Below are 13,701 nucleotides of genomic sequence, written 5' to 3'. Positions count from 1 at the left end.
ACCTGGCAAATCATTTCAAACAATTACAATTTATGATCATCGTTATTTGGCCAAAAGTATTTAGACACCTGACCATAACTTCTATATGTGTAAGTTCCCTAAACTGTGATTACACAAATGTCTAAAATGTCTCTGCATGCTGTAGCATTAAGATTTCCTGTTCCATCATGACAATGTCCCTGTGCACAAAGCAAGATCTATGACAGTTTGCCATTGTCATTTTTCCATAATTTCTCCATACTTTATAAAAAAAAAAAATAACACCAAAGTCAGATAATTTTTTTTTTCCACCATACCATGATACAGAAACACATGTAACTGCTAGCAAGAGTTTTTTATAATTACTAGTTACCAACTGAATTTCATTGTACAAACCGTCACTGACATCTGTACATACGACAAATAAAACTTGAAACTTGAAAATGCTTATCATAGAAATTAGACGATTGTTGTCAGGGAAAAGACGTGACACAAAGTATGATATATCATTATTGATATATTTTTATTGCTTAAAAATTTTTTATAACATTTTAATTCCATTTTTACTTTTTATAAAGTGCAAGCAGCAGATCAAAGCTGACACTATGCAGGCAATCTTAGACGTGTTGGATCTTGTCCGCCAGAAATTAAATAATGGTTGGAGACATGGAACCAACCAATTTTCAGCTGCCGTTGGAATTTTCACACATGTATGCTACACCATATTTTCTGGCACAGTCCAGTCCATATGGAGGATGTGTAAACATACCACAACTTGTGTTTCTTTGTTTTGTTATTTATTTTTATTTTTTTTATATTTCTTTATTAGCATTTTGTGTTATTGGTTGAAAATGGAAAGGATTATCAGTGATTGATTGCATCAGCTTGTAGATTTTCAGTTCAATTTCTTTCCTATTCACAAGTAAAACTTTCCTGTCATTTCTACAAAGATACAACTTCAGCCATTTTTCCTTTCAATGTCCCGAAGAACAGCCAAGAACTTTATATTCGGTTCATAAATAGACTGCAGACGTGCTGTGGCTCTTGCTTAGACAACATGCTGCTGTTTAAATGTGTAGTTGCCTTCATCACTGCTGGATTCCTCATATGTTCCCTGATGGCTTGTAGCTTTGATTGAGGTGCTGTGGTATGTAACTTGTCTGTTTTTCCATCCTCCCAACTTTGTAAGTTCACAATTGCTCAGGCAGTTGGCATAATGGGGCTCAGTTTAGAGCCAATCAAGAGCAGCAGGACAGATAGTAGAAGCCCTAGTGAGCAAGACAATGTGACCAGAGTAGGGCCAGAGATCAGCTGAGATATCCGTAGCTACTCTTTTACCTATATCAGGGTAATATCCAACACAAGCAGGGTAGAAAGTAGAAAGGCAGAGAGAAATGAAAACATGACGAAGAACCTGTACAATTGCTTAAAAAAAAAAAAAAAAGGCAGAAAATATTTCCTGGAAAGGTTGATAACTAGGAACATTTATTGTTCAGATATATAGGTTATCTCAGATTAATGGATAATATTCATATATTAAAAAAAAAAAAAAAAGGTTTTGTAAAATCAACTACCTGCATTTCCACACTGGCCTATTTTTAGGTAAATGGGAAGCCTTTCATCGTGTCATAAAACACATCCATCAAGTGCATTTCTCATTTTCAAAGTCTGCTGCACACTGTGATTGTGTAATTGCACTTTTTTCCTACAGGGAATGGTATCGTGTTTTCCTTGGCTCAGAAACCCCAGTGCCTGTTGAGACCGTAGGGAGACTGATGTCATGCCAGTGAAGTTGATACCTTCTTGTCCCAGCTTTCATTTCTTGTCCTTACATGGCAGAGGTCAACTGTTCCGCAGCAGGCTGGGAACCTTCTCATCCGTCTGCCTGTATCTAATAGACAGCCTAGTGACGGATGGCCACTGCTGACCCTTTCAAGTACTGATCTATGTTCGATGGGAGTAAAGTCAATGCTCTGGTTACAGTGCACAGGAACCTAATAGGCCTGGGTTTGCTTTTAATGTCACAAAACTAACTCCTTGTTCTCTAAGGCAGTAATTTATACAGAACTTCATATTATGATGCAAAAATTACGAAACAGGTAGCAAAATTTAGATAATCTCCCAGTTTAGTTGGACCAGTCAGTCATAAAAAAAACCATCACTGAATGTGGACTCAAACAACAAAGATTTTTCATTTGTCAGTAAAGCTACAAAGTACCTTTTTGTCCAACAATAAAGATTTAAAAGAGCATAGACCACATGAGGCCATAACATATACCTCCACTCATAAATTACAGGAATTACATCGTTAAAGAGATGAAGGTCTTTTAAAACTCCCAGGCAGTCTAAAGTGACGTAGTATCTGTGTAAGCGCTGTACTGTATCAGTAAGTCGATGAGCTCACCATGTTTTTGGCAAATTGTCTTTAAGCTTCGTGTCTTCCAGATACTACAGTCAAGCCCACCTTCCCTTAATACCTTCCCTGTGCATTAACGCTTTAATTACACATTTTGTCAGTTTCGACAGATTGAAAATCTAAACATTCTGCAAAAAAGGACAGCCACAGCAATCAAAATTATGAAGATATCCTGGGAATTTAGCCTTGTGTGTTCCCTCAGCTCGGCAGGATAAGTCCGCCACATCTTACTTGGCTTATGCACCTAAGAGACTCTAAAATGAATATCAGACAGCTCTGAGCGTTCATGGTGTGGGATGATCTTACCTACCCATCAAAATGAGACTACTGGTAAACAGTGAGTCTTTCACTGAAAGTATTTGTTTCATAGTTTATTTTATAAAAGGTAGCAATGTATCATATGAGATGAGAAAATCATGTCTGCTGTAGCCTCATTCAAAGATCATAAAAATCACATTGCTTAATGGCATACGGTAGGTTCATCTGAAAGCATGATTCTAGAATTGTGAATTTTTCTCATAGCTTAATTAAGGCAAAACACCTGCACTAAACTCTATAATGACACACTTGAACGGACAAAAGTATGTAAATGTAAGATTAAAACAACACTAATACAATAAGTAACCAATCACACTGAGTTCAATTGAGAAAAATGGCTAGAAAGGTAAACTATTGTAATGAATCACGAGCAGTGTTTCAGATGTGATCAGATCAAAAATTTGTAAGATATGTTAAGTACAATGTATAATGATGTTTCTATGTCTCAACCAATAAAATCATTTCATAAGTTAAAACTGCCCGCTGATTCACGTATCTTATCTAGTAAATGTAAATATATTCATTCATTTGCAGCTCAACACTGCACAGAGATAAACGTTTGATGAGAGGGTGTTCACCCCAAGCTCATTCACACGTCTCTTTTGGCCAGTTGTGCTTACCAATGTTTCCAGTGTTCTGCAGACAGAAGAAACCTGTTTTAATGGAAGCATAAATTGAGCTAAACCAGTCAGATACATTTTTGCTATCAGCAACAAGTTTGAAAAAAGCACATCTCTAATAGTATATTATGTTAAACAAAACAGGCACACCCATAAACAGCCAATGTCTTTGTTCCTAAAGTGCCAAACATGTTTTCAGCTCTGGATGACATCAGCCTGCTATTGAGGAATGTCTAAGAACTTGGTGACGTAGACAGAGAGAGAACTACTGGTATTTAATAAAACTCTCACTCCACTCTACAAGCCTCCACAGAGCTATGGTTAGACGGCTTTTTAACTTTGTCTCTGCTCGTAAGAGGAGCTAAACTACTCACACACCTTAACCTGTTAACAAGTGGCAATGAAGTCTTGCAGCAGGCTGTAGGAATATGTCACTCATGAAGTGCGCACTTCACATAACACAATCCAGCTCAGATATTCTGAACATGCAACATGACATGCAGCGCAAAACAGCTGCGGTTTGAAGCTACTGTAGCTCATAGAGCAGAGGTAATGAGACATGGGGGTGCAGAACACAGGTGCAGTCTGCATCGTGCAGAGCCATCAGCCCCTCTGTGTGTGTGTGTGTGTGTGTGTGTGTGTGTGTGTGTGTGTGTGTGTGTGTGTGTGCGCGCCTCCTGGGAACACCTCAGAAGCCCCATTTCCTGCCATGCACCTATTGTGATTGATTGTATGATATGACCAGAAAGCAGTTGAGCTCTTCACTTTGTAAAACATTATACGAATACAAAATACATTAGCTAAATACAAATATTAAAATAAAAATAAAAAATAATAATAATAAAAAAAAAATATATATATATAAATTTGTCAATTTAATACACGTGCATTTGATTACATTAATGGTTCACTCTGTTTTTTCTCTTGATGCGAGTTCATTAGACAAACATTTACGCCTTAGTTTAGCCTAATATGTTAACAGTCTGCATCTCATGACACATGGCCAAAAAATAATCATGCACTCTCTGTGATTAGCATCTAAGCCAAAACACTTGCCGTAATATTCAGCAACGATAAGTAGAGAAAAACTCTGAATTAGATTCCCGGCAAAAAAAAAAAAAAAAAAAAAAAAAGTAGCTTTAGTCAAACTTATTGAAACTTTGCATTTTTCAACCAAATTGTACACAATTGTATTCCTTAGTGGCACATTTTATATTTACTACCCATTCCTGCAAAGCCTGCAGTAATAAAGGGGCATAGAGAGCCTTCTAAAGATAGTGGGCTGAGTGCTGATCCCCTGAGACTCACTACGAAAACAACACGAGAAGATATGAAACAAAGATGGGCACTGCCTCTCATCCATGGCCCCTGCATCAATCCACATTTCACTGGTGAATAGTTTTCTTACTCAATTATCAGACCTGGTCTCTGCCAATCACAGCATGAAAAAAAAACTGTTAAACAGAACTAATCACTGCCTGTGTTAACACAGACAGCCATTGTGTCTTTAACATTAACATTAATGCTTATGTTAACAAAAACTCAGCTAAAAGTGCTTACAGCAGTAGACACAGCATCAGTTACACAGATCAGGCCAAAGGCAAGTGCTAGAGTGGGAAAAATGATGTAATCTATACTGAGTCACCCGGTGGTGAACAAGGCCAATTAGCTGCTCTGTGTTTTCGTTTTATTTTGGCAGGGCAGTGAGCAAAGCCCTCGCTCTCAACCCGGAGTGAGCAGCAGCACGAGGAGGCAGACAGGAGGATCAGTGTGGGGTGCAAAGAGGATTAGCTGCAGATTTGGACCAGTGTTCTGGCTCTGAGGTTAAACACACCTCTTATACACACTCTTTGACATCCAACTACAAAACAGACACGTTACACATAAACAATGGGGTGAGAACAAGATTTGTGTTGATGTTACATATTTGTGTCTGAATAAGTGCTTGAATTACAGTTTCACATTATCACTGGGATTTGTTTTAGTATCTTCAGTGGGATACTTGAACCTGAAGCCCATCTAAGAGCAATGAAGCCGTAATACGAGAGCATCACCCTCAGCCCCACCGTACGTAAGAAAACATAATGCACAGAGAGACGATATATATTTATAAACAAATATAAATAACATTTACAAGTAATTTACTACTAATATAAACATAGTTCCTGTTGTTATCTTTATCCGTTCATAAGAACTTATTGATGTTTATGATGATAATTGTATGAAATCTGACAACTTAAAAATATCACTATGAATGTAGAACAATCTTTATTCTGGGCAGTATGCTCAGTCTAACAGCAGTATGCTGAATTGTGAACATAAAAAATCTACTCTATAATAAATCCCTGTGTACTGTATAGCAGATTATTGGTGCGTACCTAGTCACCTATTGAGGACACATCCTTTCTGCCTGCAGGAAAGGAAGAGTAAAAGGAATAGGACAGGAGAGAGCACATCGATCCCTAAGCTGCTCTTCTCCGCTCAGCAGTGCATGTGCTGATTGAGCCGTATGAGATGGCTTACAAGCGCAGGTCGAGAGCAAGGGCAGTCGAAAGGTCAGGGGAGACTCATTCTTTCAGCTAAATGCACCACCCACACTCTTAGCAGTGTGTGTAAACGTCAGCTGCTCCTGTGGATGGACTTACATGGGGATTTGTGTTCATTCTTTTTAGTGCATGTGACAGAGCCTGGAGTTTCACAGGTCAAATTGGGTTAGTGTGGAGGTGTGGAAGGCAGCAAGTAAGCCATGAAAACTTCAGCTTGCCTGGCAGAATAGAGTACACAGCATCAGCTGAAATTCATAAATGAAAAGTAATGACTGTTAATTGTTGGTTTTGTGAATGTGATCGCAAAAAAAAAAAAAAAAAGATACTAGTCATATAACAAAAACATAAGAAAAATATTTTATCTCCTTTCCTAAACATTTCTGGACAATTTCATAGTGTGAAAAAAAATTGGAATTGTGTGGTCATTATATATTTTTTTTAAACATCCAGGAGTCATTTATTATCGTTAAACTGAGCTACATTTTCGGGCCAACAAAATGCTTGCATATGAAAACTCTTTGCAGTGATGAACAAACATTCTATGGCATCACATTTAGCTTAAGAACTAATTTACCAGCTTAATGAAAGTGGCGTTTGGGTTTATCCGTTAATTAAGCCATCGTTCTTTACTTGTTTTAACATGCATTTAGAAATTAAGTTCTAAAGAAGGCAGGGGACCATCAATGCGCAACTATTCTGAAGGCTTTTCAAGGTATACAAAAATGGAACAACAAAAATATATTCAGCTGACACGGGTCTAGCCAGATAATTTGCCACTGTAAGTCCCTCTCACATGTTCCTGTTTAATTATAACTTTGCGCCGCTCCCAGATTCCCCGCAAGAAAATGTGTAAACACTGGATACGTGTTTAAATATGATTTGATGAATATTCACACTGAAACTTAATCCACATTTCTGAAAGTGTGCAGTATTAATAAGACACATGTGGCACTAAGGCTCATGCCAAAGTTACTTGCTAAATGCAAAGCCAATGGGTTTGAAAATCATCATCGCTACATATTAAGGAGCTACTATTATAGTTCAAACTGTGGAGCCAAAGACTCTGATAGAGGGTTTTATTTGGCAAGTCCCAGAAAAACCTATTTACAGGCTACAACAAGGCCAGGTTTGTGTAGAGCACTGAGGTGGGGGGAGTGACAAGGAGTTAATGTTTTCATACAAGTCTTAAGCAGTGATCTTTATGTTTGTTTAGCATGTTCTGTGTATCCTGAGGTAACCTTTTTAGTATCAAACATGCAGCAAAATCAGGGGCAGCCAGAGGTTTCTTGTTTTGAAGCCGCTCCTTAAGGCCAAATGCTGGGCTGACCCCGCAGGGACACTGCATTCCACCGCCCTAGCTCGCCGACCCAGAGCCCACGGATAATGTAGAGGAAAGACTCTAGTGGCTAAATCACCCAAAAAATCTGCTCTATAACAGTACACATTCACAGAGTCGTCCTTCAAAGATTAATTTAGGCCATTTTGTTATTTAATAAAAGACCCTCAGTGAGGTGTCTCAGTGTTGTTCACACAAGCAAAACTATGGCTTAAACATTATCTGCTGGGTTCAAGATTCTGCATCCTGCCTCCAGGTCTCACGGGAGAATGCTGGAATCTCCAACTCAGTGGTGATGCTCCAGTAAACAATGAATCACACTGGCCATGAATATGCGCAAAGATTAAGAGAGACCAATTTTGTGTGTTGTTTTTTTTTTTTTTTTTTTTTTAAGAAGACAGACAGAGGAAGAGAGAGAAAACAAAAAAGAACATAGACGGTGTTTAATGGACATGGGCCAAAATTATGGTACATTCCTTACAGCTGATCTGGGAAATATGTGGAACACATTTGTCAAAGTGCCTTCACACTTTACTCTGAGAAAAAGGGACGGCCTTCCACAAGGGTGTATGAGTGAGCCATGACACTGATGCATTCAGTACGGAGACAATGACTATTTGGAACAAGAGCTTAAAAATGTTCACCTCATTATTAAATAAAGCCCATGTTTTTGTCAAATACAGCATTTGTCAAATGCACACCCTTAACAAAAGCATGCTAAAAACATTTCAGTTTAATGCCAGTTACTGCAACGTTATTGCAAAGCTGAAACACAGAGCGACTGTATGCAGCGACGCATTAGAAATGATTACAGTACTGAAGTACAGGCGGAAGATTCACTCTGCGCACTGGATTTCCTCTGCCCACTTCACAGCTGTGCCATCAATCATGCATCATCATTATATTTGTGTATACAAAGCACAGAGGGAATTAGTAGCTAAATTCCAAGCAGTACCAGTAAACTTTTTTTTATTGGGATGTCTCAAAATAGCCACACAATATAAACGTGAGAGAAAGCAAGATAACCAAAGGAAAAAAATAATAATTTGGACTCACCCAATGATCAAGGCGCAAACAAACTTCACTCAGGCCTCAAAGTCCAGCTCGAATCTTGCACTCTTCCTTCCTGCACAGCACTTCACTTCCTGCTGGTTCCTCCTCCTTGGGAAAGAAATTTTCCTGGAGGAGGGGGTGGGGGTGGGGGGAGCAGAGGAAAGTGTTGCACTCAGTGATTCAGAAGCGACGGTGTAAACGCCAGCCTTCTCCTTCTGACAGCCAGCGTTAATTGCAGATCAGACTCGCCCACACACTCCAGCCTCCCTCTCTCTCCCTCCCTCTCTCTCTCCCCCTCTCTCTCTCCCCCTCTCTCTTCCTCTCTCTTCCTCTCTATCTCTCTTTTTCTCTCACCCTTCCTCTATCCTGGAAGAAGCTGAGAGCAGACTGTTAGATGGAGGAGTGCTGTGAAGAGCATGGCATGAGTTGTTCATATCCCCCACCCCCAACACACACACACACACACACACACACACACACACACACACACACACACACACACACATATATATATATATATATATATATATATATATATATATATATATATATATATATTTACACAGAGAGAGAGAGAGAGAGAGAGAGAGAGAGAGAGAGAGAGAGAGAGAGAGAGAGACTTCTTTAGCTGCACTATGGTTTTGCAAGACAAAAAGAATAACCACATTCTCTTTCTCCTCCAGAAGAAATTTTGTTGATCACAAAATGTTCACTGATAGACATAAATATAAAATTCCTGTAGATTTGAAAAGACTTCAGATTTTAGCAAACAAGCAAAAGAATTTGAATTAGAAAGGAACCGTTCTTAATGACACGAGTTTCACTTTGACCTGGTCAGAGCTGCATTCTCACTTTCTTACTGAAACAGTAAAACAGTCATTGTTTTTCGCGCCACAATATGGGAATTAATAATTGGAGACCACATGCCCCAGTTAAGAAAGGACACTATATGTCTTGTACCTGATAGCATTCTTCAACACTTATTTACTTTAGTGCAGCTTCAGACTACACTACAGCCAGAGCAGGGGGGGGGTTTTGGACACATCCTCATGCTTCAGAGTTGAGCTTTTATCTGTAATTCATTTTTAACTAATCCTAAAAAATGCTGTGCAATCTAATCACATCATTTTCTTTTTTTTCGGCACTAAGAAAATTCTGCCTTTCTGCCAGACAAGGCCACTGGCCTGAGCCTTATGAAAATAAATAGTCAGTCTAATAGGCCAACATTGCTCATAAGAACTTCATTTCAGTCATTAAAAAAAAACCTGATGCATCATTGAATATATTATTGGAAACATTCATTTAAATTACATGTTAGTAAAATTTCGCGTTTACTGCCATGGCAGCAGCAAGCAGTGTTTATGTACAATTCTGCTACTGAAAAACAATACACATGGTAATACACGAAGTCTGATGGATAAAAAAATGTTGATGCCGCTTGTTTTATTGAGCGCCTTTGGTCTTCAAAATGAAAAGACATTCTCGTTTCACATGGCAAGACTGCAGTTTCCGATTTATCTGATATATGATCTTGGTCCAAAAGCGTACAGAAGAAGTGTCAAGCGTACTTGAACTGACATGGAGAAGGAAACTAGCACAATATTCACAACATTAAATCACTCACAGGTTGGGGACTCGTGCATTCATTTCACATTTTAGATTTTACTGTGTGCAAGACTTTGAACACCACCTTCTAGTAACAATCTGCAGTTTCCAGGAACAGTTGTTTTAGTGCACCGAAAAACAAGGTTACAGGACGAATGTTTTAATATAATTCCAATTTCAAATATCCGACTCACATTTAAGTTAATCGAATATCATCGAACAGGTTTCATCCAGCTATAATACTTAAAATAAAATAAATATTTATACAGAAAAATTAAATCAATATTTCACAGTATTCACTTGCTATAATTTTACTTTCATTTGGCTTAGTGTTGTATTCTGGATTAATGCTTGCAGCCATTCAGAGGACATAATTTACAACCCATCCTTCTGGACTCCTGCACTTTTCTTTAAAACAATGTGCTTCGCATAATCATTTACTGTATGAACTGTGCTTCAGAAATTCATTAAACTGAAGAAGTGTGTGGTGGTGGTGACCCTGTGGCTGTGTGAGAAGCGCGATGCCAAGAAAGAGACGGACCTCTCGCTAGTGCTTAACTAGGGGACCTGACATTATGAATAACATTAAATCAAATCAGAAATGAACATGTTATTGTGCTATAATTGATGGCATCAATTAGCGCTGCTCTCAGGAGACCCCGGCTCCGGTTTTCCATCAAACCGTGCCAACTGTGCACCAACGGGACTCTATGTGCCAGCTCTTAGGACTACACAAAGACTGACCACACGGCCAAAAGCCTCACAAATCCACACAAACATTAGACATGTGAGGTTAAAAGTTTGTTTTACACTCGAATTGTTCATTCTACACATTTGACCATGTTCACTAAATACTGTAATATTACATGCAATATTTTGTCTTTAATTCAACACTACAATTCATATATAATTAACACCATAACCGCTAATTGAACACTGCAGTATTTCTTTCAACACAGTGAGAGTGTGTTGCACACTGAAAGAATTCTGGAGTGTCTCCATACAGTCCTCAATCTTCCTCGAACTAAATAAACAGAAAATGTTTTTCCTATAAATTTCGTTTGTTTTAGAGTTGTTGAATTATTTATAGCAGTCAATGAACAATATGATTTAGGATAAAAGCTGAGTAATAAGAGAGAAACGTGAGGTAAAATGCAACATAGTATGAGTTCAATTAAAAATTCTATTTAATTTAACACTGTAAGAGCTTATTGAACACTGTAGCATTTTACTCAACACAGTTTGTTCAACACTGAAAAATGAACCTCTTTAATCTCCCCACATATCCAGACACATTTCTAACTAACTTCCCTAATTATTTCTCTGCAGGTAATAAATCATTTATACCACTTACCAGCTTACTTTATGCTTTCCCATAAAAATCTGCACATTCAAAAGCTAAATTCAACAAAGCAAAAGTTCACGTACCATTGATTTATTCAATACGTTAATTCAGTACACAAAAGAGGAAATAGAGAGTAATGTATACTGTTATAACAGTTTATGCTATACTGCTTCAGGATATTCAGTACTCTAATAGTTCTTAGGACACTGTTTCAGGAAATATAGTACTGTAACTTTTTTTTTGCAACACTGTTCCTGAATATTCAGTACTGTAAGTGTTCCTGCTATACAGTCATTGGATATTCAGTACTATATCTGCTCTTGTAACACAGTAGACATACATTCAGGACCATCAGCCAGACAAGCAGTCAATAAGAACTAATCCTCTGTTAGATAACAAAAACAGGACATTTTCAGTATATAACACGGTTATATCAATGCATACCACACCACTTCGGGAAATTCAGTACTGTAATAGTTCTTACTAGACTTCTTCAGGAAATTCACTACAGTAATTTCGAGCCACAATATTTGTATGCAACACTGTTGCTGGATATTCAGTATTGTAACTGTTCTTTCAACACTCCTGTTGGATATTCAGCATTCTTACTGTTCCTGCTATACAGTTGCTGGATATTCAGTCCTGTAACTGTTCCGTGCAACACTGTGGCTGGATATTCAGAACTGTAACTGTTCCTGGATATTCAGAACTGTAACTGTTCCTGGATATTCAGAACTGTAACTGTTCCTGGATATTCAGAACTGTAACTGTTCCTGGATATTCAGAACTGTAACTGTTCCTGGATATTCAGAACTGTAACTGTTCCTGGATATTCAGTAGTCTAACTTTTCCTTTAACACTGCTGATGGATATTCAGAACTGTAACTGTTCCTGGATATTCAGTAGTCTAACTTTTCCTTTAACACTGCTGATGGATATTCAGAACTGTAACTGCTCAAATAACACAGCAGATGTAAATTCATCACCACCAGCCAGACAATTAGCCTAAATAAATCTAATCCTGGGTTGGATTCATGTCAGTATTTATCACACGTTGTCCTTAGTTGAAAAGCATTCATTTGAAAAAAGACATGAAGTTGGGTTTAATATCTGACATACATTTTAAACACGGATACAAATAAAAATCATGATCACATTCTTTTAATAATAATCACAATCTGTGCGTTTGTTCTGACACGATAAAGAAAAGATGGTGTGTGTGGGCTAAAAGGCACAGAGTTTATTTTTAAAAAATATATAAACTTCAGACAGTGGCATCGATTCCTGGAGTTCAACTTCTCTTCACAAAAGCAAACACACACACACACACACACACACACACAGAGAGAGAGAGAGAGCTCCCGTCCACGGTATTAAGAAGAAAAGTCATGGCGTAAATGTGCCTGTGTGTATTATTACTCGACTATAATAGTAGAATAAAGTCCACAGCGGTTTATTTTGCTGTAATATAACATATTTTTGCTTATGCATCTTTCACGAATGCAGAACAATTCTAATTACCAACTACACAATTAAGCACGACTTTACAGCAGCTGTGTCTTCTGAAGTGAAATAAATACCATATTGAACATACATTTTATATATATATATATATATATATATATATATATATATATACATACACACACACAGATATATGTATATATGTGTGTGTGTGTGTGTGTGTGTGTGTGTGTGTGAAGCTCCCAGCCCGCGCGCGTCTCCTCCTCTTCGCCGCTAAAATATAAACAGCTACGGACGGGCTGAAATTCGTCAAACAAAGTTTTAAAACGCACAGCAAAACACCTAAAAACGAAACCTTTTCCTCGATACTAACAGAAAATAAAGATATTTCTATATAAACATGTTTCATAAAAGCTGTACTGTTGTACTGAAGTGTACAGGACGCGATTAATTCGTGATCCCTGAACGCACTCCACTACTCCCTCTTGCGCTTTCTCGGTCTCACACCAACTCACTGTGGAACATTGTTGCTATTTTTGCTACTCACCCCTCTCTTTCGCCCTCTCTCTCTCTCTCCGCACTCCCTCGCTGGATATAGATACGGTGTATCAGTGAGTCGCGGGGACGCGGAGCGACAGAAATGTATTTTCAGTCACATTGACACGCAGGGCTGCTTTTCTATTTTCGGGACGCGAACAAACTCCGAAGAAGCAGGCTCTTGTCAAACAAAAGCCCCGCCTCCGAAATGTGACGTCAGACGAACACCCGTAAGCCCCGCCCACTCCTCCTCGCGTCTCAATTAGCAACTTGATATGGAAACTTATGCGCCTTAACAAGAAATATTACTACGTTAGACCTGTTTAAAAACCGCGTAGCTGATTTTACTCAGATAAGGAGAACACGATGCAACAGATAAGTTGCTGAAAAACGGGATGCTGATATGTGTAAGTGAGATAATGGGGGGAAAAAAAGCTAAAAGTACAGGAAACACGCTTATATATTGGGCGGACACAAACAAG

At 38.3% G+C, this 13,701-nt stretch overlaps 1 protein-coding gene across 6 annotated transcripts in view; it reads right to left on the bottom strand.

Moving 5' to 3' along the window:
- The window catches only part of mef2aa (myocyte enhancer factor 2aa), an 80,991-nt gene extending 67,606 nt beyond the window's left edge, over positions 1-13,385 (bottom strand). For 4 of the 6 annotated variants that reach the window (XM_046864909.1, XM_046864915.1, XM_046864911.1 and 1 more), the window contains exons 1-2: positions 13,230-13,385; positions 8,272-8,394 (exon numbers count right to left, since the gene is read on the bottom strand). The gene's annotated coding sequence lies outside the window, so the exon portion shown is untranslated. The remainder of the gene's footprint in view (positions 1-8,271; positions 8,395-13,229) is intronic. The other 2 variants (XM_046864914.1, XM_046864912.1) reach the window with 1 other exon arrangement.
- Between the last annotated feature and the right edge of the window lie 316 nt (positions 13,386-13,701).

This window comes from Silurus meridionalis, chromosome 13 (genome assembly GCF_014805685.1).
Source record: "Silurus meridionalis isolate SWU-2019-XX chromosome 13, ASM1480568v1, whole genome shotgun sequence".
In the NCBI taxonomy this organism is placed as follows: domain Eukaryota; kingdom Metazoa; phylum Chordata; class Actinopteri; order Siluriformes; family Siluridae; genus Silurus; species Silurus meridionalis.
Note: the sequence above shows the minus strand (reverse complement) of the source record. Positions and strands in the feature narration are given on the sequence as shown.